Raw genomic sequence first — 23,174 nt, 5'->3', positions numbered from 1 at the left:
GATGTAGAAATACCTACATTTAATTAGTTATCTGCTTAAACGGTGTATGACTGTACAAAAATGATTTACATTATACCGTCAGGTGTCATTTATTTTGTATAATTTGTCCTTTGTGATCCGCCCTGTAATATCTGTTGTGTGTATTTCTTAACATTTTACAGGTTTAACTTTGTAGTCACTACTCACAAAATCAACTGTCTGAGTGTTAATGTCCATCCCATTGCATGAAAGATCATTCATATGATTGAAAATGCATTCGCATTCGTGTGAGGGCACAGCTCCATAGGGTTTAAAGTTTTATAAGAGTATGGTTCAAATAAAGGTTGATGTTTGGTTCATTGTATGGTTTTTATTTAGGAAATATATACAAGTATTCTTTATATGAAAGCTATAATTGTCGTGTCATTAGAGACGTTGTGTTCAGAGGCGGATTTAGGGGGGGCAGGGGGCCCGCCCCCCCCCCTTTTTGGGAAAAAATTTGGTTGCTTTTATAGGGAATCATTGAAGCGTGACTGGAGCGGGCCCCCTCTTAGGTCAGTCAGTGGACCCCCTCTTATGTAAATTTTTGGATCCGCCACTGTTGTTGCTGCACCATTCACGTATTACAAAAATCCTTTTTGTTCATACGTTTTCTATATTTTACTGTTTGTTCGTTTATAGCAACACTCCTAACGGTCAGCGTTATTATAATTTATCCTGCAATAGGGAGTCTTACTATACAGATACAGCCCTACTGATATCGCTGTGCTGTATATGTATACTATACCGATATCGCTTTAAAGCTCCGCCCTCTGCCGGACTCATTGTGAATTGCTGTTGACGGGTGTTGTATGAAGTTGCGTGACCTCAGAATGTGAATTGCAGTCGCATTCCGTAATGTTTGACCTTATGCGAATTAACGATTACTTGGATACGTTCTGTTTGATTTCAAACATTACTTTAGAGAAATAAGAATTAAACCAGTTTTGTGATAACAGACAAACATGAACAGCAGTATTTTCTACGACGACAATTATCGATTTCAAAACTTGAATTTGTATTGTATGTCAATTTCAGCATTCATGTTCAGTGAATGTCAAGTTCAGTTCAAAATTCTGAAGCGTAGGATAACTCGTACACTTCTGTTTGAAATTGGAAAATGTTTTGTTATTTGTTTTTTCTCTTGAATTTAGTTTTTATGTTAAAAAAGATAATTATTCACCGTGAGCGATATACGAACTATTGTTGCCATTCGAGATTCTTTTTTTTTTTTGCGAATCCGTCTTCAGTTGAATGTGTTATTTTAACATTACTACGCGGGCGTCAAGGGACTTAAATCGAAAATAAATGCTATTTGAGTACATCTATTATTATATTTCAACTGAGTCTGGCGAACAGTCTAAAATATATTTCCGACATAGAGAAGTTCGTTGATAACTGTTCTCTCGAATAGTTGTGATTTTTTTCTATTGCAACCAAAAACGTAAAGAAACATTTTGTCCTGTTCAGGAAAAATAAAAGATTTCAAAATTATACCGAACGGCAAGTGAAATTTCATGAAAAATAAATAGCTCAAAAACACCCGTCCGCTGTATATCCTAATTCTCTTTAAAACAAAATAAAAAAGGGAAAGTATGTCTCAGCATAAACATGATCATATGCTCCATGGTTGATTGCACCTTTCCTAACACAAATTATTGCTGACTTTTTTCAGCAATGATCCCAATCTAGCTACTGCAAGTTTGATTTTTGGGTCTCATGTTATATTTATTTTTAAAATAATGTTAGTTCATTCTATCATACTTCTTATAATTACAGCATTTTAAACCTGGATATCACCGTATACAATAATTAATGTTAAAACATTGCTGCAAATATATTAGAAAAAAAAATGTTGTTCAACTACAGAAAAACATCACTATCATTACATTGTTTTGGATCGACGGCTTATTTTTACACTTTGAGAAGCCCAAAATTTAAATGCTACCTGTAATTATAATTTCCAACGGTTCGATAGTATAGTCACTGGGGTAAAGCTGATGACCGTAACTGCATTCACGGTCATCCCAAGATGTCGGATAAAAAATTAGGTCAGTATCTGTATTGTCTGTTACAGTGTTTCTATATCATTTTTTTTACAAAGGAGACATTGATACGATGTAAATTTATAAAAGATTCACACGGAAATCACAAATTACTTCCGAGAAATGTGCATGAAACAGGAAATTCGATTAAAATTTTAAAAACAAACGCTATTCATAACAAGGATGACCGTAATTGGTTAAAAGATGACCGTAATTTGTAAAGGATGACCGTAATTTCTAAATGATGACCGTAACTTTTAAAGGATGATCGTCAATTCTAAGAAATATTCGTATTTGTATAACTATTTTTTTTTGTATCAAATGATTAATGGTGTTGATATAAAACGTATTTATATGAGAAGGTAGGAGAAAATAAGACGTGCTTTTAATACAAAGTTCACCATATATATATCTTTTTTTTTAGGTAGAGGGTATAATTTTAAAATGAACACACAACAAGATATGCACATGAAAAAGTGGGGAAAACATGCAACAAAAGCGCGACTAAATGACACCTTACAAGTATAATAAAAAAAAAAAAGTGTGCTGCACAGCCTCTAACTAAAAGCTTAAAGATTTTTTTTTTATTTCTGGAATTTCTTGTAATAACAACAACAACAACAACAACAACAATACTTTATTTTAAGAGGGTTACACAGTTAGCTATATAACTAATCTTCCCTGAGGCCCTCATCATGAGAAATCAAACAAAATGCAAACATATACATTGCATACATTAGTCAAGTATGATAATAATGTTTAATACAACTTGATAAAATGTGATGAACAAAAATAAACATGATGACATGATCAGTTTTTAATATTATTGATACAGCTAGGTTGATTTCAATAAATGATCTGTTATTTTGTATTTGAAAGAATTAACATTTGTAATATTTCTTAACGGTATTGGCAAATTATTCCACAAGAATGGTCCAGAATACATAAAAGATTTTTTGAACAATTCTGTTTTTGGTTTAGGGAGTATGAGGTTTCCTTGAACAGCATTTCTCAAGGGGTATGGATTTCTGTCTGAAACATAATGAAACTTGTAAGTAAGATATGATGGGGCATCATTTTTAATGCACTTAAATGTCATCACTTACTTATGATATTTTATTCTCTGTTCAACTGTCATTCAGTTTAAATGTTTGAATAAGGGTGCAGAAGGAGCGAATGGGTCTGTTTCTAGTATTAATCTAGCAGCCCTCTTTTGTAATTTTAATATCCTTTTTAAACCCTCACTGCTACAACTACTCCACACTATACAACAATAATCAATTAGTGGCAAGATATAACCATTATAGAATAATTTTCTGCAGTCTAGATTTAGAAATGTTTTAATCTTTAATAGTAGATATAGTCTAGATGATATTTTTGAGCAGATCACATCAATTTGGTTTGTCCATGTGAGGGAAGGGTCAATTTTAATGCCTAAAAGACTTTCACATGTGGAAGATTGTATCACTTGATTGTTAATAGTTAAACAACTCTCATTGTAATGTGGCATTGCTCTTTGCTTCGTTCCAATAATCATATATTTTGTTTTATTTTTATTGATGATCATATTGTTATCATTGCACCATTCCTCTACACCATGTAAATCTTCTTGTACCTTTGACTGTAGAGTTTGATAACAATTACCAGAAAGATGTTAAGTTGAATCATCGGCATATAAATCAGTGCAATAATTGTGCATATAAATAGGAAGGTCGTTTATGTAGAATATAAACAGAAGGGGGCCTAATATGGAGCCTTGGGGGACACCATACTTGATATACAGTTTTTCAGAATGAGCATTACCAATTTGTACTTGTTGAGTTCTTTCATTCAAATATAATTTAAAAAAAGAAACAGCAGTATTATCAAATCCATAAATTTCAAGTTTTTTACAGAGAATATCATGATCTACTACATCAAAAGTTTTCTTAAAATCCAACAGGACTGCTAAGTTGATATCACCATCATTTACATCCTGTATCCATTTATCTATGATATTGATAAGGGCAGTTTGGCAAGAGTGTTCTTGTCGAAACCCAGACTGTGCTGGGTGTAAAAGATCTAATATTTTTAGGTAGTCATACAAATGTTTTGAAACATGCTTTTCTAAAAGTTTTGATAAAACGGGAAGTACAGAAATTGGTCTATAATTTGTTGCCATGAATTTTTCACCAGCTTTAAACACAGGGGTTACTCTAGATCTTGCATTCTTTAGAAAACTGGGTAATGTACTTGTATCTATTATTCTGTTAAAAATGTAAGTTAAAGATGACGTTATGAAAGGAGCACTCAATTTAAAAATTTTTGGTCATATGTTATCAGATCCCGTGGATTTATTAATGTCAAGTTTGATCATCTCATTAAATATACCATTTATTGTGACTGGTGGAATTGAAAACTTTACTTGTTCTGACTTATTAAATTTCTTTTGTACATATTGATTTAATTTTGCATAATCATGAGGTTTGCTCATATATCTGTGAGTCCTCAGGTTTTCAACACAAGATGTAAAAACTTATTAAAACATTACAAATGTCACTGACATTATTAGTTTTAACACCATTTTCATTTAAAAGTTCATATGGCTTTTCTTGTTGGGATGGGTTAAGACTTCGAATACATTTCCACAAATCTTTAGAAGCTTTTGAATCTTTTACCATCTTTGAATAAAAATTTCTTTTTGATTCATCGATTATGTGTTTTGTCCTGTTTCGCCAAAATTTGAACTTGGACCACATTCCTAATTTATGGTATTTCTCTCTCATTTTTCTGGCATATGCAATTTCATTATTGAACCATTCAGGTTGTCCGTCTCTTTTAACTCTTTTAGTAACAATTGGTGCATGTTTATTTAAAACTGCATTAAATATGTTATACCACATCTGAAAACATGTATTTGGGTGACTTTCATGTTCAATTCTATCAAAAGGTGCAATAGCTAAGTCACTTAGAAAATGTGTCTCATTGAATTTTTTAAAATTTCTGTAAGAAATGGTAGTATGAATATCTTTTTTGATATAAGAGGAATGTTTTTCTTTTCTAGTTAAACAAACTGGATAATTATCACTTATTGAAAATTTAGCAACTTGTGATTCTAGTATCAAATCTTTATTGGTGACATAAACATGACCAATTAGTGTACTAGAATCAGGTGTAACTCTTGTTGCCTCTTGAATTATCTGGTTGAGATTGTAGGTTTCTAATAAACTTAGCCATTTTTGTGGTTGTTTATTAGGTTTTAAAAAATCTATATTAAAATCACCAACTAAAATAATATCTGAATTATGATTGATGGCAGTTGTAATTTCTTTTTCAAATTCATCAATCCAATTAATTAGTGAACTAGGAGGTCTGTATACTGAACATAATAAAAATTATTTTTTGTGAACTGGTTTAATTTCAAACCACATTGTTTCAATGTCACTTATTTCAAATTCAGCTTTTCTATCAAATGTTACTTTTTCTGAAAAATAAACCACCAAACCACCTCTTCCCCGTGATAGTCTATCTTTTCTATTTAAAATGAACCCTGGAATTTGTATAAAATTATCCTGGGTGTTACTGTCCAAAAATGTTTCACAACAACAGTATATATCTGGAGGATTTTCAGAGAATATTAAATTGTATTTGATTTCATCTAGCTTGTGTTCAAGTCTGTTTACATTATGTGAACATATTTTTATACCCTTTGTTAAAGAAAAGTCATACACATTATTCTTTCCTTCAGATGTTTCTTGTAAATTAGGTAATAAATAACAATTATTATTTAGTAAGGCAAATAAACATGCTGTCACTAATACACTTAATCCAATTGAAAAACAAAGCTTAAAATCAACAGGTGATAAGGCCTCAGGAGGATTGCATAAAACATTTGTATCAGTACATTGCAAATTAATTACCTCATCATTAGATTCATAAGTACCATTATCATATTTGATTCTGTAACAGCTACAGAAAGATTGTCATTCACTGTAAAATTTCCAGCATTAGTCATACTCATCTGGTGATTGCATTTATTTTGTTCAAATCACTTATACTAGTTTTAGAAAAATTGACAATAGATTTGTCTATTCTAATTGAAGAATGTTTAAGTTTGGTGGGTTTTTTTTTCACTTTTCTAAAAGAGATAATTTAGACTCCTGTCTGTAGGGCAGATACATTTGTAATTATTACATTCTTGACAAATTTGATTTAAAACATCAAAGTAGTTTGTGGAAGTTTTTTCATTTTCAGAAATAAATTTTAAAGATGAAATGTTCAAACTATGTGTCCCCATTCAAATGCACTGATCGGTAAATAAACGGGGTTTCGGACCCCCCCCCCCCCCTCCTGGATCCACCACGGAGGGGAACCTTGTCAATTTGTATATACAGCAATGTTATTCATATATAAAGACAAACTAAGATTTTAATCTGCTTCCTCTGGAACCATACACACAGGCTCGATTACCGCATATTCATATGTTTGATTAGTGTTTTTATGCTCCATTCATGGGCATATAATAAATGCACTTTTTTAAAAATGCCAATGGATGTACACCCATTGTTATTTTATCGGACCACAGATGAATTATCACGTTGTGATTGGTTAAATGCCGTCACGTGGTGACCCCCTATGAGACCGTATGGGGTTAGTAAGTTTCATATGGGGTTCATGACGCGTTAATGGCGACGTCATCTATTAATGTTGTTGTGTTTCATTGTTTATTTTTCAACAAAACGCCGCAGAAAAAGTCCAGCGTCCGATACATTCGTTATACGGTTGACTACTGACCCCCTACGGATCCATAGAGGGTGAATAAAATTCATAGGGGACTCGGCCTCCGGCCTCACCCCCTATGGATTTTACTAACCCTCTATGGATCCGTAGGGGGTCAGTAGCGAACCATATAACTTATAATATCGTCTCTGATTTGTCTTCTATTTTGTCTTGAAAATAAAATAACAGAACCTGTTTTTAAAATACTACGACCAAACTAGTGAATGCGAGCTCCAGCAAAATAGATCCTTAGAATAGTCTTGTGTGTATAGCGTATCACCAGGGGCAGGGGCAGGGGCAGGGGCGGATTAAGCCATTTTCAAAAAAGGGTGGTCCCAACCCAGGGTAAAGGGGGTTCAAACTATGTGTCCCTATTCAAATGCACTGATCGGTAAATAAAAAGGGTTTTCGGATACCCCCCCCCCCCCCTGGATCTACCACTGAGGGGAACCTTGTCAATTTTTATATACAGCAATGTTATTCATATATAAAGACAAACTAATATTTTAATCTGCTTCCTCTGGAACCATACACACAGGCTCGATTACCGGATATTCATATGTTTAATTAGTGTTTTTATGCTCCATTCATGGGCATTGTGTTTTCTGGTCTGTGCGTCCGTTCGTTTGTTCGTCCGTTCGTCTGCTCTTTCGTCCGTCTGTCCCACCTCAGGTTAAAGTTTTTGGTCGAGGAGGTTTTTGATGACGTTGAAGTCCAATCAACTTGAAACTTAGTACACATGTTTTCTATGATATGATATTTCTAATCATAATGCCAAATTACAGTTTTTTTCCCATTTTAACGGTCCACTGAACATAGAAAATTATAGTGTAGATGAGGCATGTACTAGAGACACCTCAGAGGGACACATTCTTGTTTCTTCATCTTTTCGTCGTATCTCTCAATTTGTATTAAAATTTTATAGTCGTTATCAATAAATATTTCATTGTTTACGAGAAATTTGCAATTTACTATCATTGTCATGAACTCAAAGTACGGCAAATAGTTATAAATAAATTGATGAAACATGTTTATATCCGCTAACTAAGCCCCTATTGAGACAAAAACAACAAATTAAAAGCAATGAATACAAATACGGATATTCTTAGAATTGAGGGTCATCATTTAAAAGTTACGATCATCCTTTATAAATTACAGTCATTCTTTACAAATAACGGTCATCTTTATCAAGTTACGGTCATCTGTTTACCAATCACGGTCATCCTTGTTTTATGTTACGGTCATCTTAAAAATATCTTGATAATGATTTATGGACATCTTAGCGATTTTTTCAAATTGAATTTCGCGTTTCCTGAACATTTTTCGTTAGTAATTTGTGGTTTCAGTGTGAATCTTTAATAAAATTACATTCCCTTGTTGGTCACTTCTAGCCAAGCATCAGACTGGACAACAGTGAAATAAATTTCATTTTCAATTGAATTGTTATTCTAATTTGTATTTAGTAGGGATTTATATTTTACTATAAAGTAACTTGATTTATTATTTTATATTCCATATAGTATATTTATTCAGTTATATACAGTCCAAGTGTACCTCTCGAGACGGTCTTCCGAGCATTTGGGTTTGGAAACAGGTTTCCAAAATTTTCCACTTTATTTAAAATGTAGTTGGTTTTTCCTGGCCGGCGGGATCGTTGATGACAGAGCCCATATTTTTGAACACAATTTACTCGTTTTTCTATGGAATTCCTTATGAAAGTTTATTTATAGAGCATTGATACTTATGCTTCATGTATATTGTGTATATCTATTATATTTATATTAATAAAATATGGGGTCCACCAGTATTGCTGGGCTATCGGCTATATATAGTATTTTAGTATTTATTGATATGCCTAGAAATAGTATTTAGTAAAGTTGATACGTGTAATTGTAATCCTAATCGTAGGTGTATGACAGTTTCCGCAAATGTCTAATAGCTCGCTAAAGCTCGCATTACACCTGTTGCGACGGTAGGCACTTAAAGTTAACCATCGAGAGACGTTAACCACCGAGAGTCGGTTTTTAGACCCGCCCAGTGCACCTTAGCACGCCTACTTTTGAAGCTCTTTAGTATGAAGATAAGAAAAATATACGAAATTACGGAACTGTGTACCCTGTTTTATCCTTGTTGTTGGTGTTTCTTGCGCATTCGCACAAAGCACGGTGATAGTTACGGTTACTGACTCAGGAAACTTGTATATTATATACCTCGGTTTACAGACGTTTAATATACTGGTTCCCTGTTGTGTTCACTTATCGATACACTACGATGGAATTACGGACCAGTTTAACATAAACATGGTAAATAGATAGATAATCATAATTGATTAAGAAATAACCTGGAAGAAGAAATGAGTTAACTATTGATTATAACAGAGACGAGAATGCCATCGTGTTGGTTCTGCTAAAAAAAGCAGGAACATTGGAGTTTATGGTTAGCTGGTTAGATTTTAAATATTTATTGTCTCCAAACTGGGTAAATTTGATATAGTAACAACAACCCCCCCCCCTTTTTTTTTTAAAATAACTCGAGAACCACACATCGCGCTCGCTTAACAAAGTAACAATAAGAAATAATTATTGTTAGTTTCAAGAATAATTAATCGTCAAAACTTATCCCCTCCCCGACATCAAAGGAAGTTAAATGTATTATCCCAAAATTAGACCAAATTATTATGATATAAGGACGTCTTGACAGGCTATTATTTTATTTTGTTTTGTTGGTGTTTTTTTTTGCTTTGACGTCTTCCTCCTGTATGAAAAAAACATAATAGACCCCCCCCCCCTTTTTCCCCATAATATAGCTTTTTAAGAAGTCATAATTATTTGGACTACCCCTGAATATATTTCAGACAGACTCTTCTCTAAAAAAATGTAAACATGATTTGAGAGAAATCTTTGGAATAGTTTTTTGAATGATTTAATTATTATATGTCATGTATATAATTAACATAGTTATAAACTGAGACTACTAGTATAACACATAGTGTTATAGTAGTCTCAGCTATAAACTTTCCATTGTATTGACCAATATGACTAACTCATATGCTCTTTCCCATAAATGTCACAATATCAATATATTACAGTAAAACTGATAGTTTGATGACATTGTTTAAGACTATTGACCTCAGGTCAGCCTAAACTGAGTTTAAAATTGTAATTTATTCATTAAAACAGTTCAAGACATGTACCTTCTGAAATGTGATTGCATCAAAATTAAACCTCAAGCATAACATACTTAGTGTGCAGGAAGTGCCACCAAATAAATACTGATTTGTAAAATTAGATGATGATATTTGTGAAGTCAAAGATATTATAGCTAGTTATAACTGGTTTTAGATATAAATCTGAGTAAACGGTTGATTTATATGTGCTCTTTCATGTTTAGATTATAATTTAAATTTAATCTTTTGAAGTTTTTTTTATAATATTAAGACATTAAAATCACAATTATTTATTTATTATACACAAAAAAATAATTTTTGTCCTTTTTTAGTTGAATGACTGTACACAAACATTATACACACATAATTTTGATAATTCTGTAATGTTTTTTTTCTATAGCCCCAGAATGTGACAAAAGACTTATTAATCCAGATTTACAAACAATAGAAATAGTTCAGCTACCATAAGACTGCTATGACAAAAATTGTGCAGTTTCCAGAATTTGAGGTAGAGTATAGTTAGGAATAGTTTGATTATGCAGATGCTTAGTTTGCCATAAACAATTATGCCCTTGATACAAAAGCAGAGGAAACAAAAAAGTATGAAAATAGTTGAAAAAAGTAATCATTATTAAGTCATATACTGTAAATAGAAAAAGAGAAAGGCACTGGTTATGATTTGGTATTTTTAATAGCATTATCATTTGTCCATAACTTGGAATATATACTGGATTGAGCTTGACATTTATTTAATATCATTGACACATGGTTGCAAGAAATGAAAGATGGTAATTTAAACCTAGCAATTTTATTAAGATTTAAAAAAAAGCTTTTGATTTGGTAGAATATGACTTTCTTTGTTTAAAGCTCGACATTTATGGATTTAGTGAGACTACTGTTAGTTTTTGTAAGTCGTACCTGAATAACAAAAGGTATACATTTGTAATGTTGACTCTGAACAACAACATGTAAAATTTGGTGTTCCCCAATGTTCTATACCTTGTCCTCTATTGTTTGTGCTATTTATAAATGACCTTCCCTTATGCATTAAAAATTGTGAAACAGACCTATTTCGTTGTATATGCTGATGACACCACTATTCATAAATAAGGGGGAAACATCTAGAAAATATAAATGATGATGTTCAAGAAGATTTACACAGGGTTGAAGAGTAAAATGAATAACATGTTCATAGATGCAAATGAAACAAAATGTTTGATTACTGGAACAAAGCAGAAACTATTCAGACTTTTCAACCAAACTTGATAATAAATTAATATATTACAAAATTCTTCATGTGAAAAAATATTAGTTTCAAAATTGACAGCCCACTAAGTAACTGGAGAAATAAAATTGACCAAGGTTGTGCTAATATATCATCCAGAATATACAATCTTTCTTAAATACATTTTTTTTATATCACTGCAAGAAAACATAATACAATGGGTGTTCTGCCCCTAATTGACTACTGTTGTATTATTTGGGATGAATGTAAAAATTGAGGGATAACAAGAATTTTAAAAATCCAAAAAAAGGGCAGCATGATAAATTCTAGATGCAGATCCGTTATCCCTCTTGGTATATAGGAGCACTATATTCTATGTTAACCTCCGACAGTAGGTATAAACAAATACTGTTGATAGACGGTATATAGGAGCACTATATTCCATGTTAACCACTGACGGTAGGTATAGCCAAATACTGTTGATAGACGGTATATAGGAGCACTATATCTTATGTTAACCACCGACGGTAGGTATAGACAAATACTGGTGATAGACGGTATATAGGAGCACTATATTGTATGTTAACCACCGACGGTAGGTATAGACAAATACTGTTGATAGATGGTATATAGGAGCACTATATTGTATGTTAACTACCGACGGTAGGTATAGACAAATACTGTTGATAGACGGTATATAGGAGCACTATATTGTATGTTAACCACCGACGGTAGGTATAGACAAATACTGTTGATAGATGGTATATAGGAGCACTATATTTTATGTTAACTACCGACGGTAGGTATAGACAAATACTGTTGATAGACGGTATATAGGAGCACTATATTGTATGTTAACTACCGTCAGTAGATATAGACACATACTGTTGATAGACGGTATATAGGAGCACTATATTGTATGTTAACCACCGACGGTAGGTATAGACAAATACTGTTGATAGACAGTATATGGGAGCACTATATTGTATGTTAACCACCGACGGTAGGTATAGACATATACTGTTGATAGATGGTATATAGGAGCACTATATTCTATGTTAACTACCGACAGTAGGTATAGACAAATACTGTTGATAGACTGTATATGGGAGCACTATATTGTATGTTAACCACCGACGGTAGGTATAGACAAATACTGTTGATAGACGGTATATATACATTGTAGGAGCACTATATTGTATGTTAACCACCGACGGTAGGTATAGACAAATACTGTTGATAGACGGTATATATACATTGTAGGAGCACTATATTGTATGTTAACCACCGACGGTAGGTATAGACAAATACTGTTGATAGACGGTATATAGAAGCACTATATTTTATGTTAACTACCGACAGTAGGTATAGACAAATACTGTTGATTGATGGTATATAGGAGCACTATATTGTATGTTAACCACCGACGGTAGGTATAGACAAATACTGTTGATAGACGGTATATAGGAGCACTATATTGTATGTTGACTACCGACAGTAGGTATAGACAAATACTGTTGATAGACGGTATATGGGAGCACTATATTGTATGTTATCCACTGACGGTAGGTATAGCCAAATACTGTTGATAGACGGTTTATAGGAGCACTTTATCTTATGTTAACCATCGACGGTAGGTATAGACAAATACTGTTGATAGACGGTATATAGGAGCACTATATTGTATGTTAACTACCGACGGTAGGTATAGACAAGTACTGTTGATAGACGGTATATAGGAGCACTATATTGTATGTTAACTACCGACAGTAGGTATAGACAAATACTGTTGATAGACGGTATATGGGAGCACTATATTGTATGTTAACCACCGACGGTAGGTATAGACAAATACTGTTGATAGACGGTATATAGGAGCACTATATTGTATGTTAACCAGCGATGGTAGGTATAGACAAATACTGTCGATAGACGGTATATAGAAGCACTATATTGTATGTTAACTACCGACAGTAGGTATAGACAAATACTGTTGATAGACGGTATATGAGAGCACTATATTGTATGCTAACCACCGACGGTAGGTATAGACAAATACTGTTGATAGACGGTATATACATTGTAGGAGCACTATATTGTATGTTAACCACCGACGGTAGGTATAGACAAATACTGTTGATAGACGGTATATAGGAGCACTATATTGTATGTTGACTACCGACAGTAGGTATAGACAAATACTGTTGATAGACGGTATATGGGAGCACTATATTGTATGTTAACCACTGACGGTATGTATAGCCAAATACTGTTGATAGACGGTTTATAGGAGCACTTTATCTTATGTTAACCACCGACGGTAGGTATAGACAAATACTGGTGATAGACGGTATATAGGAGCAACTACCGACATTAGGTATAGACAGATACTGTTGATAGACGGTATAAAAGAGCACTATATTGTATGTTAACCAGCGACGGTAGGTATAGACAAATACTGTTGATAAACGGTATATAGGAGCACTATATTGTATGTTAACTACCGACAGTAGGTATAGACAAATACTGTTGATAGACGGTATATAGGAGCACTATATTGTATGTTAACCACCGACGGTAGGTATAGACAAATACTGTTGATAGATGGTATATAGGAGCACTATATTGTATGTTAACTACCGACGGTAGGTATAGACAAATACTGTTGATAGATGGTATATAGGAGCACTATATTGTATGTTAACTACCGACAGTAGGTATAGACACATACTGTTGATACACGGTATATGGGAGCACTATATTGTATGTTAACCACCGACGGTAAGTATAGACATATACTGTTGATAGATGGAATATAGGAGCACTATATTGTATGTTAACTACCGACGGTAGGTATAGACAAATACTGTTGATAGACGGGTTTATGGGAGCACTATATTGTATGTTAAACACCGACGGTAGGTATAGACAAATACTGTTGATAGACGGTATATAGGAGCACTATATTGTATGTTAACCACCGACGGTAGGTATAGACAAATACTGTTGATAGACGGTATATGGGAGCACTATATTGTATGTTAACCACTGACGGTATGTATAGCCAAATACTGTTGATAGACGGTTTATAGGAGCACTCTATCTTATGTTAACCACCGACGGTAGGTATAGACAAATACTGGTGATAGACGGTATATAGGAGCAACTACCGACATTAGGTATAGACAGATACTGTTGATAGACGGTATAAAAGAGCACTATATTGTATGTTAACCAGCGACGGTAGGTATAGACAAATACTGTTGATAAACGGTATATAGGAGCACTATATTGTATGTTAACTACCGACAGTAGGTATAGACAAATACTGTTGATAGACGGTATATAGGAGCACTATATTGTATGTTAACCACCGACGGTAGGTATAGACAAATACTGTTGATAGATGGTATATAGGAGCACTATATTGTATGTTAACTACCGACGGTAGGTATAGACAAATACTGTTGATAGATGGTATATAGGAGCACTATATTGTATGTTAACTACCGACAGTAGGTATAGACACATACTGTTGATACACGGTATATGGGAGCACTATATTGTATGTTAACCACCGACGGTAAGTATAGACATATACTGTTGATAGATGGAATATAGGAGCACTATATTGTATGTTAACTACCGACGGTAGGTATAGACAAATACTGTTGATAGACGGGTTTATGGGAGCACTATATTGTATGTTAAACACCGACGGTAGGTATAGACAAATACTGTTGATAGACGGTATATAGGAGCACTATATTGTATGTTAACCACCGACGGTAGGTATAGACAAATACTGTTGATAGACGGTATATAGGAGCACTATATTGTATGTTAACCACCGACGGTAGGTATAGACAAATACTGTTGATAGACGGTATATGGGAGCACTATATTGTATGTTAACCACTGACGGTATGTATAGCCAAATACTGTTGATAGACGGTTTATAGGAGCACTTTATCTTATGTTAACCACCGACGGTAGGTATAGACAAATACTGGTGATAGACGGTATATAGGAGCAACTACCGACATTAGGTATAGACAGATACTGTTGATAGACGGTATAAAAGAGCACTATATTGTATGTTAACCAGCGACGGCCAGCGACGGTAGGTATAGACAAATACTGTTGATAAACGGTATATGGGAGCACTATATTGTATGTTAACCACCGACGGTAAGTATAGACATATACTGTTGATAGATGGAATATAGGAGCACTATATTGTATGTTAACTACCGACGGTAGGTATAGACAAATACTGTTGATAGACGGGTTTATGGGAGCACTATATTGTATGTTAAACACCGACGGTAGGTATAGACAAATACTGTTGATAGACGGTATATAGGAGCACTATATTGTATGTTAACCACCGACGGTAGGTATAGACAAATACTGTTGATAGACGGCATATAGGAGCACTATATTGTATGTTAACTACCGACAGTAGGTATAGACAAATACTGTTGATAGACGGTATATGGGAGCACTATATTGTATGTTAACCACCGACGGTAGGTATAGACAAATACTGTTGATAGACGGTATATAGGAGCACTATATTGTATGTTAACCAGCGATGGTAGGTATAGACAAATACTGTCGATAGACGGTATATAGAAGCACTATATTGTATGTTAACTACCGACAGTAGGTATAGACAAATACTATTGATAGACGGTTTACGGGAGCACTATATTGTATGTTAACCACCGACGGTAGGTATAGACAAATACTGTTGATAGACGGTATATAGGAGCACTATATTGTATGTTAACCACCGACGGTAGGTATAGACAAATACTGTTGATAGACGGTATATAGGAGCACTTTATTGCATGTTAACCACCGACGGTAGGTATAGACAAATACTGTTGATGGACGGTGCAAAGGAGTACTATATCGTATGTTAACCACTGACGGTAGGTATAGACAAATACTGTTGATAGACGGTATATAGGAGCACTTTATTGCATGTTAACCACCGACGGTAGGTATAGACAAATACTGTTGATAGACGGTATATAGGAGCACTATATTGTATGTTTACCACCGACGGTAGGTATAGACAAATACTGTTGATAGACGGTATATAGGAGCACTTTATTGCATGTTAACCACCGACGGTAGGTATAGACAAATACTGTTGATGGACGGTGCAAAGGAGTACTATATCGTATGTTAACCACTGACGGTAGGTATAGACAAATACTGTTGATAGACGGTATATAGGAGCACTTTATTGCATGTTAACCACCGACGGTAGGTATAGACAAATACTGTTGATGGACGGTGCAAAGGAGTACTATATCGTATGTTAACCACTGACGGTAGGTATAGACAAATACTGTTGATAGACGGTATATAGGAGGACTGTATTGTATGTTAACCACCGACGGTAGGTATAGACAAATACTGTTGATATACGGTATATAGGAGTATTGTATTTTATGTCAAACATCGACGATAGGTATGGACAAAATCCGACAAATACTGTATACAGACAGTGTATAGAAGTACTGTATTGTATGGTAAACACTGACGGTTGGTATGGACAATTTCTGTATCATGCATCAATTGTAAATAAAAGTATCATGTGAGTGACTTAGGCTCATTGAAGCCTCTAGTTTTGATATTATTAATGTGGAGATCTGGTCTAATTTATCATTTTCTCTATTACATGCATGATAACTGCAACAATTGAATTGAAATAAAAGTGATAATATTTCTGTTGTAGGTTATCAAGATTTGGTGTTTCCATACAAGTGACAAAGATTGAACAACAAAAACATCTCAAACTTTACAGGACAGAGTAGACTTTTTTCACTGTGCTTAGTTTTGTCTTTATGTCTAAATTATGATACCTTTAAAAAAACCAATAAAATATGGAATAACATTTATTTCTATCTTATAAAGTGGAGTGAAGAAATAAGGGGTCATTGAAAACATAAGAATATATTGCTATCATATATGCAGATCAGCAGCCCATACATTTGCTATAGCACATAAATATGGGACCAATAATTTCAAGTTGCCTTTAAAAAAGACCTTATTAATGTTATGCGAGATACCACCAAAGACCACTAGGTGTTGATCAAATGATATTGTAAATAAGAGGGTTGTCCAAAATATTTCCAACAGCTGTTTGATATACACTACCTTAATCAAACCACAATGGTAAAAAAACAGTTTTAGTTAGCCTTAAAAGAAGCAAATATAATTTAGAAAAAGTGCAAGCTGTTGATAAAAACTACAAATAACTGCCAGTCCTAAATGTGGGTGGAGATTACCATTTAGCACAAATGAGTTTCTGGACTAAAGAAAGTAATTTCGGCACAAACCGATTATACCCTTTCAAAAACTATGTGTAGTCCCTTTTATAAAAGTGGCAGATTATCTTTCTATCTAGAGTATCTATGACAACTAACTGCTGCTCCTAGTGACGTTAGTCTTTGGTTTTTGAAAAGATTGGATATATTGTCACAATTCTTTTCTAAGGTACCGGTCTGATAAACAGGAAGTAGCCAGATTAGCTACTAAGTATATGCACACTGAAATATAGTCCCTTAAAATTCCCTGGCTGTGTACATGTTCAGATACGAACTATGAAAATTTTGTTTATATCTTTAGAGAAGTAAAATCAAGTATGTTTGTCTTTAGTTTTGTCAAATTGCTGTCTTGTTTTGTCCTGTTATTAGGTAACAGTACTGATACAATACTGTAAAAATACGGAGATGTGGTATGATTGCCAATGAGACACCTACATGTATCCACTCAAGTTCAAATAAAGTGGATGTAAGCAGTTATATGCAACCATACAGCCTTCAACAATGAGAAAAATCATATCAAATAGACCCTTGTAAATAGGTGTTGATCAAATGATATTGTAAATAAGAGGGTTGTATATTTCATGACGGTATAATACTAAACCCCTAACAGGAGGGATTTTGCCTGATATTCATATGATGAAGACATAATCTTTCAATCAGTTTAATTGAGGTCTGGTTCTGGCATGTCAATAACTGCTAGTAGTCTGTTGTTATTTATGTATTATTGTCATTTTGTTTATTTTCTTTTGTTTCATATTCTGACATCGGACTCGGACTTCTCTTAAACTGAGTTTTACTGTGCGTATTGTTTCGCGTTTGTTTTTTTCTACATTGGCTACAGGTATAGGGGAGGGTTGAGATCTCAAAAAACATGTTTAATCCCGCCGCAATTTTGCGCCTGTCCCAAGTTAGGAGCCTCTGACCTTTGTTAGTCTTGTATGATTTATAATTTAGTTTCTTGTGTATAATTCGGAGCTTAGTATGACGTCCATTATCACTGAACTAGTATACATATTTGTTTAGGGGCCAGCTGACGGACACCTCCGTGTGCGGGAGTTTCTCGCTACATTGAAGATCTATCGGTGGCCTTCGGCTGTTGTCTGCTCTATGGTCGGGTTGTTGTCTCCTTGACACATTCCCCATTTCCATACTCAATTTTATAGTATGATTTACATCTGCAATAATCACGAAACAATCAGAGACAAGTTTGGGTCTAAATCTGTATGTCCCACATAATCAAATTGACCAAAGAGAGAGGCGAAAGATACTAAAGGCTTTTTCAAACACATAAGTCAATAATAAACTGACAAAACCACGGCAAAAAAAGAGAGAAAGATTAAAAAACAAACAACAGAATGCAAAACACAACAAAGAACATCTCAGACTGAACAAAACGAACCTCGCCAAAAAACTGGTGTGACCAAATGACTAATTTATCTCAGCCTTACATTATTTAGCAGACCCTTTATTATACCAAACCAAACAAAGTTCTTTATGGTACAATGTTTTTGATCCATCGGTCTGTCAGTCCTGTTCTCTTTATTGCAACTCCTCTGAAACCACATAACAGAGTTTTATAAATCTTTGTAGATAATGAGGAAATTATGAAATTATCAATTCATTGATTTTCTATATACTCCTACAACAGTTTGTCATAAATCTGTCTAAAGACCACAACAGAGTTTCATGAATTTTTTAGATAGTTAGGACATGCTATGTAAATGTGCATATTGGCAGAAAATCATGATTAATTTTGTTATGCCCCACCTACGATAGTAAATGGGCATTAGTTTTCCGGTCTATGCGTCTGCTCCTTCGTCCGTTTTCTCGCTTCAGGTTAAATGTTTTGGTTAAGGTAGTTTTTGTTGAAGGTCAGGTCCAATAAACTTGAAACTTAGTACATATGTTTCCAATAGTATGTTTTTTTCTAAGCTTAATGCCAAAGAAGGTTTTTTTCCCCTATTTCACGGTCCACTGAACAAAGAAAATGATAGGGCAAGTGGGGAACGGTGTACGATGGACACATTCTTGTTTTTGTCGAGCCTGCGACTTTTGTCGCAGGAAGCTCGACATAGGAATGGTGATCCGGCGGCGGCGGCGACAGCGTTAGTTCACTTCTTAAAAGCTTTATATTTTAGACGGCGAACGACATGGATGCTCCATACTTTAAATACAGATGCCTTAAGTTTGGAAGTTTCCGTCTGTCACATGTCCATTGTCATTGAACTCATTTTCATGGTTCAGTGACTGCTTGAAAAAAAGTTAATAGTTTTTGTAATTTCTCTCATATTATGGGTAACTATGTTTAGTATTTGCGTACCTTGGTCAGCATGCCCATCAGACAGTTTTCACTTGACCTCGCCATCATTTCATGGATCAGTGAAAAGGGTTAAGTTTTTGGTGGTCAAGTCTATATCTCAGATACTATATGAAATATGTGTTGTATATTTGGTGCATGGAAGGATTGTAAGGTGTACATGTCCAACTGGCAGGTGTCATCTGATCTTGACCTCATTTCCTTGGTTCAATGGTCAAAGTTAAGCTTTTGAGTTTTGTTCGTTTTTTCTAATACTATATGCAATAGGTCAACTATATTTGGTGTCTGGAAATATCTTATGATGTCAGCCTCGCAAGTCTCATTTGACCTTGACCTCATTTTCGAGGTTCATTGTTCAGTGTTTAGTTTTTGTGCCAAGTGTCATCTGACCTTGACCTGATTTGTATTGAATTATTATAAGGTGTAAATGTATTCCTCATTTTGGTCATATGACCTAGATCTCATTTTCTTTGGTCATGTTATTAATAAGTTTATGTGATAATTGTAGTAAAACTTTATATTTAGGTCTATGAACATAAATAAGGCGAGAAATTTCAACATGTGTACTCTTGTTAGGAATTAGGAACTATGCCTTCTGAACTTAGAATTTCGGCCTAAATATACTTCTGCATATCTTCTGAAATTACACAACAGAATTTCATGCGTGTTTAAACTAAATAATTTGTTGAAATTTTGTTTGCTTAGTGACAATGTCGGGCTGTGAAGTATGTGAGCGTGCTCACAAAGGTTCTTTGATTACACACAGTTAATGCATTGTCTGTGCTTCCCAGATACAGTCTGTATGCATTGTCTTTGTTGTAAATTAAATTAAGTTTATGTAGTGTACGTCGTTCTTAGTCTTCATACATTGTTTATATGCTTTGAATATGAGTCTAAGATACTTCTATTGTCGGTATATCTTAGAATTAGTCGGTTAACACTGTCTATGGATCAGAGACACAGTATGTATGCATTGTAAGTTGTTCCAAGTTGAAATAAAAGTCTGTATGTTTTGCCTGTTACTGCAAGATAAAGTGTGTGCACTGCCTGTGGCTCTTATATACAGTCTGTATGCTTTTTCTGTATGCTTTATCTATGGGTCTAATTTTTAGATACAGTCTGTATACAAACTGTATCTCTGACCCATATACAGTGTCCAAAAAAACTCTGTTTTAAGATCTTTAACCCATATACAGTGTGAAAATGATCTTTGGTTCTAAGATGCATTTTGTTTGATTTGCTGAATGCTTAGTATATATTGGTTTCGATATATGGTCTGTATGTATTGTATGGATCTTATATATTTGTATTTTTTTCCATCTGATGAGTAAGCCTTTTTCAACTGATTTTTATAGTTCGTTCTTATGTTGTACTGTTACACCAAAGTTCCAGGTTATTGGAGGTTTGGGATCCCGCTAACATGTTTAACCCCGCCACATTCTCTATGTATGTGCCTGTCCCAAGTTAGGAGACTGTAATTCAGTGGTTGTCGTTTGTTTATATGTTACATATTTGTTTTTCGTTCATTTTTTGTATATAAATTAGGTCGTTAGTTTTTCGTTTAAATTGCTTCACATTGTCATTTCGGGACTTGTTATAGGTGACTCTGCGGTATGGGCTGTGCTCATTGTTGAAGGCCGTACGGTGACCTATAGTTGTTAATTTCTGTGCCATTTTGGTCTCTGGTGGAGAGTTGTCAGTAGTGTTTGTGGGACAGAATGAACCCATAAAGGTGGACGTCGGACGCTGACGCTATATTTGGACCTGGGTGTGAACGCCGACGCCATATTTGGGCCTTAACGCGGACGCCATGGTCGACCATGAAATCGGGACGCGAATTTGGGGTTGGACCGTATGATTCGGACATCGAGACACCGACGCCATATTTGGGCTTTAAACTTGGACGCTATACCTTAATGTTGCATCAGACTACCCTTTAAAGTGGACGGTATATTCTCGAAAACGGACGAGAATTTGTCTTTGATAAACGCTTACCCAACCCCTAGGTAACAAGTCTGTGATAATTCTGAAAAGAATCTTCTACCTCTTAAATAATTAACTGCTTATACATGTTTATAACAACTGTAAGAATTCTTCAAGATATACTATTTATATTAATCAGAAAAACTGTCACTCAATGCAGTAGGCGGAACTATTCCCGTGTAAAGAGAATTGGATTAAAATGTTTGATATCAATACATAAAATATTTGTCTTTATCTTTTTAATTTTTGGATTTCTTATCTTATTAACATGACAATCGTGAAACATTCAGTAGTATTGCTTTCTACGGAAGCCTATTTAGGACCTCCAAAAGGTATAAAATTATTTGAATTCGAAATCACGAATTTAAATTGTTATCTCGAATTTTATAATTCGTTTTAACAGATTAAATTTGTGATAATGAATTGGTGAAAATCGTTATAACAGATCTTGTAATTCGTTATTAAGAATTAAATTCCTTATCACAATTTTTTGTAATTTGTGATTTTATCGTTATAACGAATTGTAGAATTTGTTTAAACTGATTAAATTTGTGATAACGAATTTGTGGAATTCGTTATCACAGTTTTTATTGTAATTGGTAATTTCAGATTAAAATTCATTATCACAGATTTTTAGCTCACATGGCACACAGAATTAAGAGAGCTTTCTTCCTCACTCTGCACCCATCGCTGTTTATTACTTTTACAAAAATCTTCTTCATTAAAACCTTCTTGACAAAGTGAAACAAACTTGACCGCAATCAATTTAGTTTTAACGTATTTTACACTATACCTAGAAATTTTTGTCGTGTAAACGGGTGGGTTTATTAGCCAGCGACAAAGTTGACACACCGAAACTCTCCGGGGGAAAATATGTCTACTTCTCATATTTCTTGACCGAAATATTTTTATTTTTTATTTTCTACCAAAGTTTTTTTAAGCGGTGAATATCATTACTGTGTGTACCTGGATACATTTTACACAGATGCAACGGAAATAGTTTCGCCAACATGGTTTATCGACATGTAAACCTAGGGATGAAAATCTTAGGTTTTACACTTCGATTAACCATGTTGCCGAAACTAATTCGTTTGCTTCTGTGTAAAATATATTAATTGGCGATACACACGAAGGAAATCGCCTGTCTAAGAAGACTTTAAATTAAGAAAAAAGGAATACAAATGTTACTGTCACGAATTATGGGTATCAAACACATTTTTTGTGCCCCCGACGCTAGGCGTGGGAGAAGTTTAGTCTAGCCCTTGTCCGTCAGTCCAGTCCGTTTGTCGGGTACGTTCCCAGAAATGGTTTCCGT

General features: G+C 34.2%; 1 long non-coding RNA gene across 2 annotated transcripts; it reads left to right on the top strand.

Annotated features, from left to right (window-relative positions):
- The first annotated feature begins 9,135 nt into the window (after window positions 1–9,135).
- Window positions 9,136–17,130, top strand: LOC139527275 (uncharacterized). Of its 2 annotated transcripts, none has more exons than XR_011665318.1 (3): window positions 9,136–9,257; window positions 10,388–10,495; window positions 16,968–17,130. It is a non-coding gene; the product is annotated as an uncharacterized lncRNA (long non-coding RNA). The 2 variants fall into 2 exon arrangements; XR_011665319.1 differs by having other exon boundaries at window positions 9,136–9,265.
- Window positions 17,131–23,174: the final 6,044 nt, after the last annotated feature.

The sequence above is a fragment of the Mytilus edulis genome, chromosome 6 (genome assembly GCF_963676685.1).
Source record: "Mytilus edulis chromosome 6, xbMytEdul2.2, whole genome shotgun sequence".
Taxonomy (NCBI): domain Eukaryota; kingdom Metazoa; phylum Mollusca; class Bivalvia; order Mytilida; family Mytilidae; genus Mytilus; species Mytilus edulis.
Note: the sequence above shows the minus strand (reverse complement) of the source record. Positions and strands in the feature narration are given on the sequence as shown.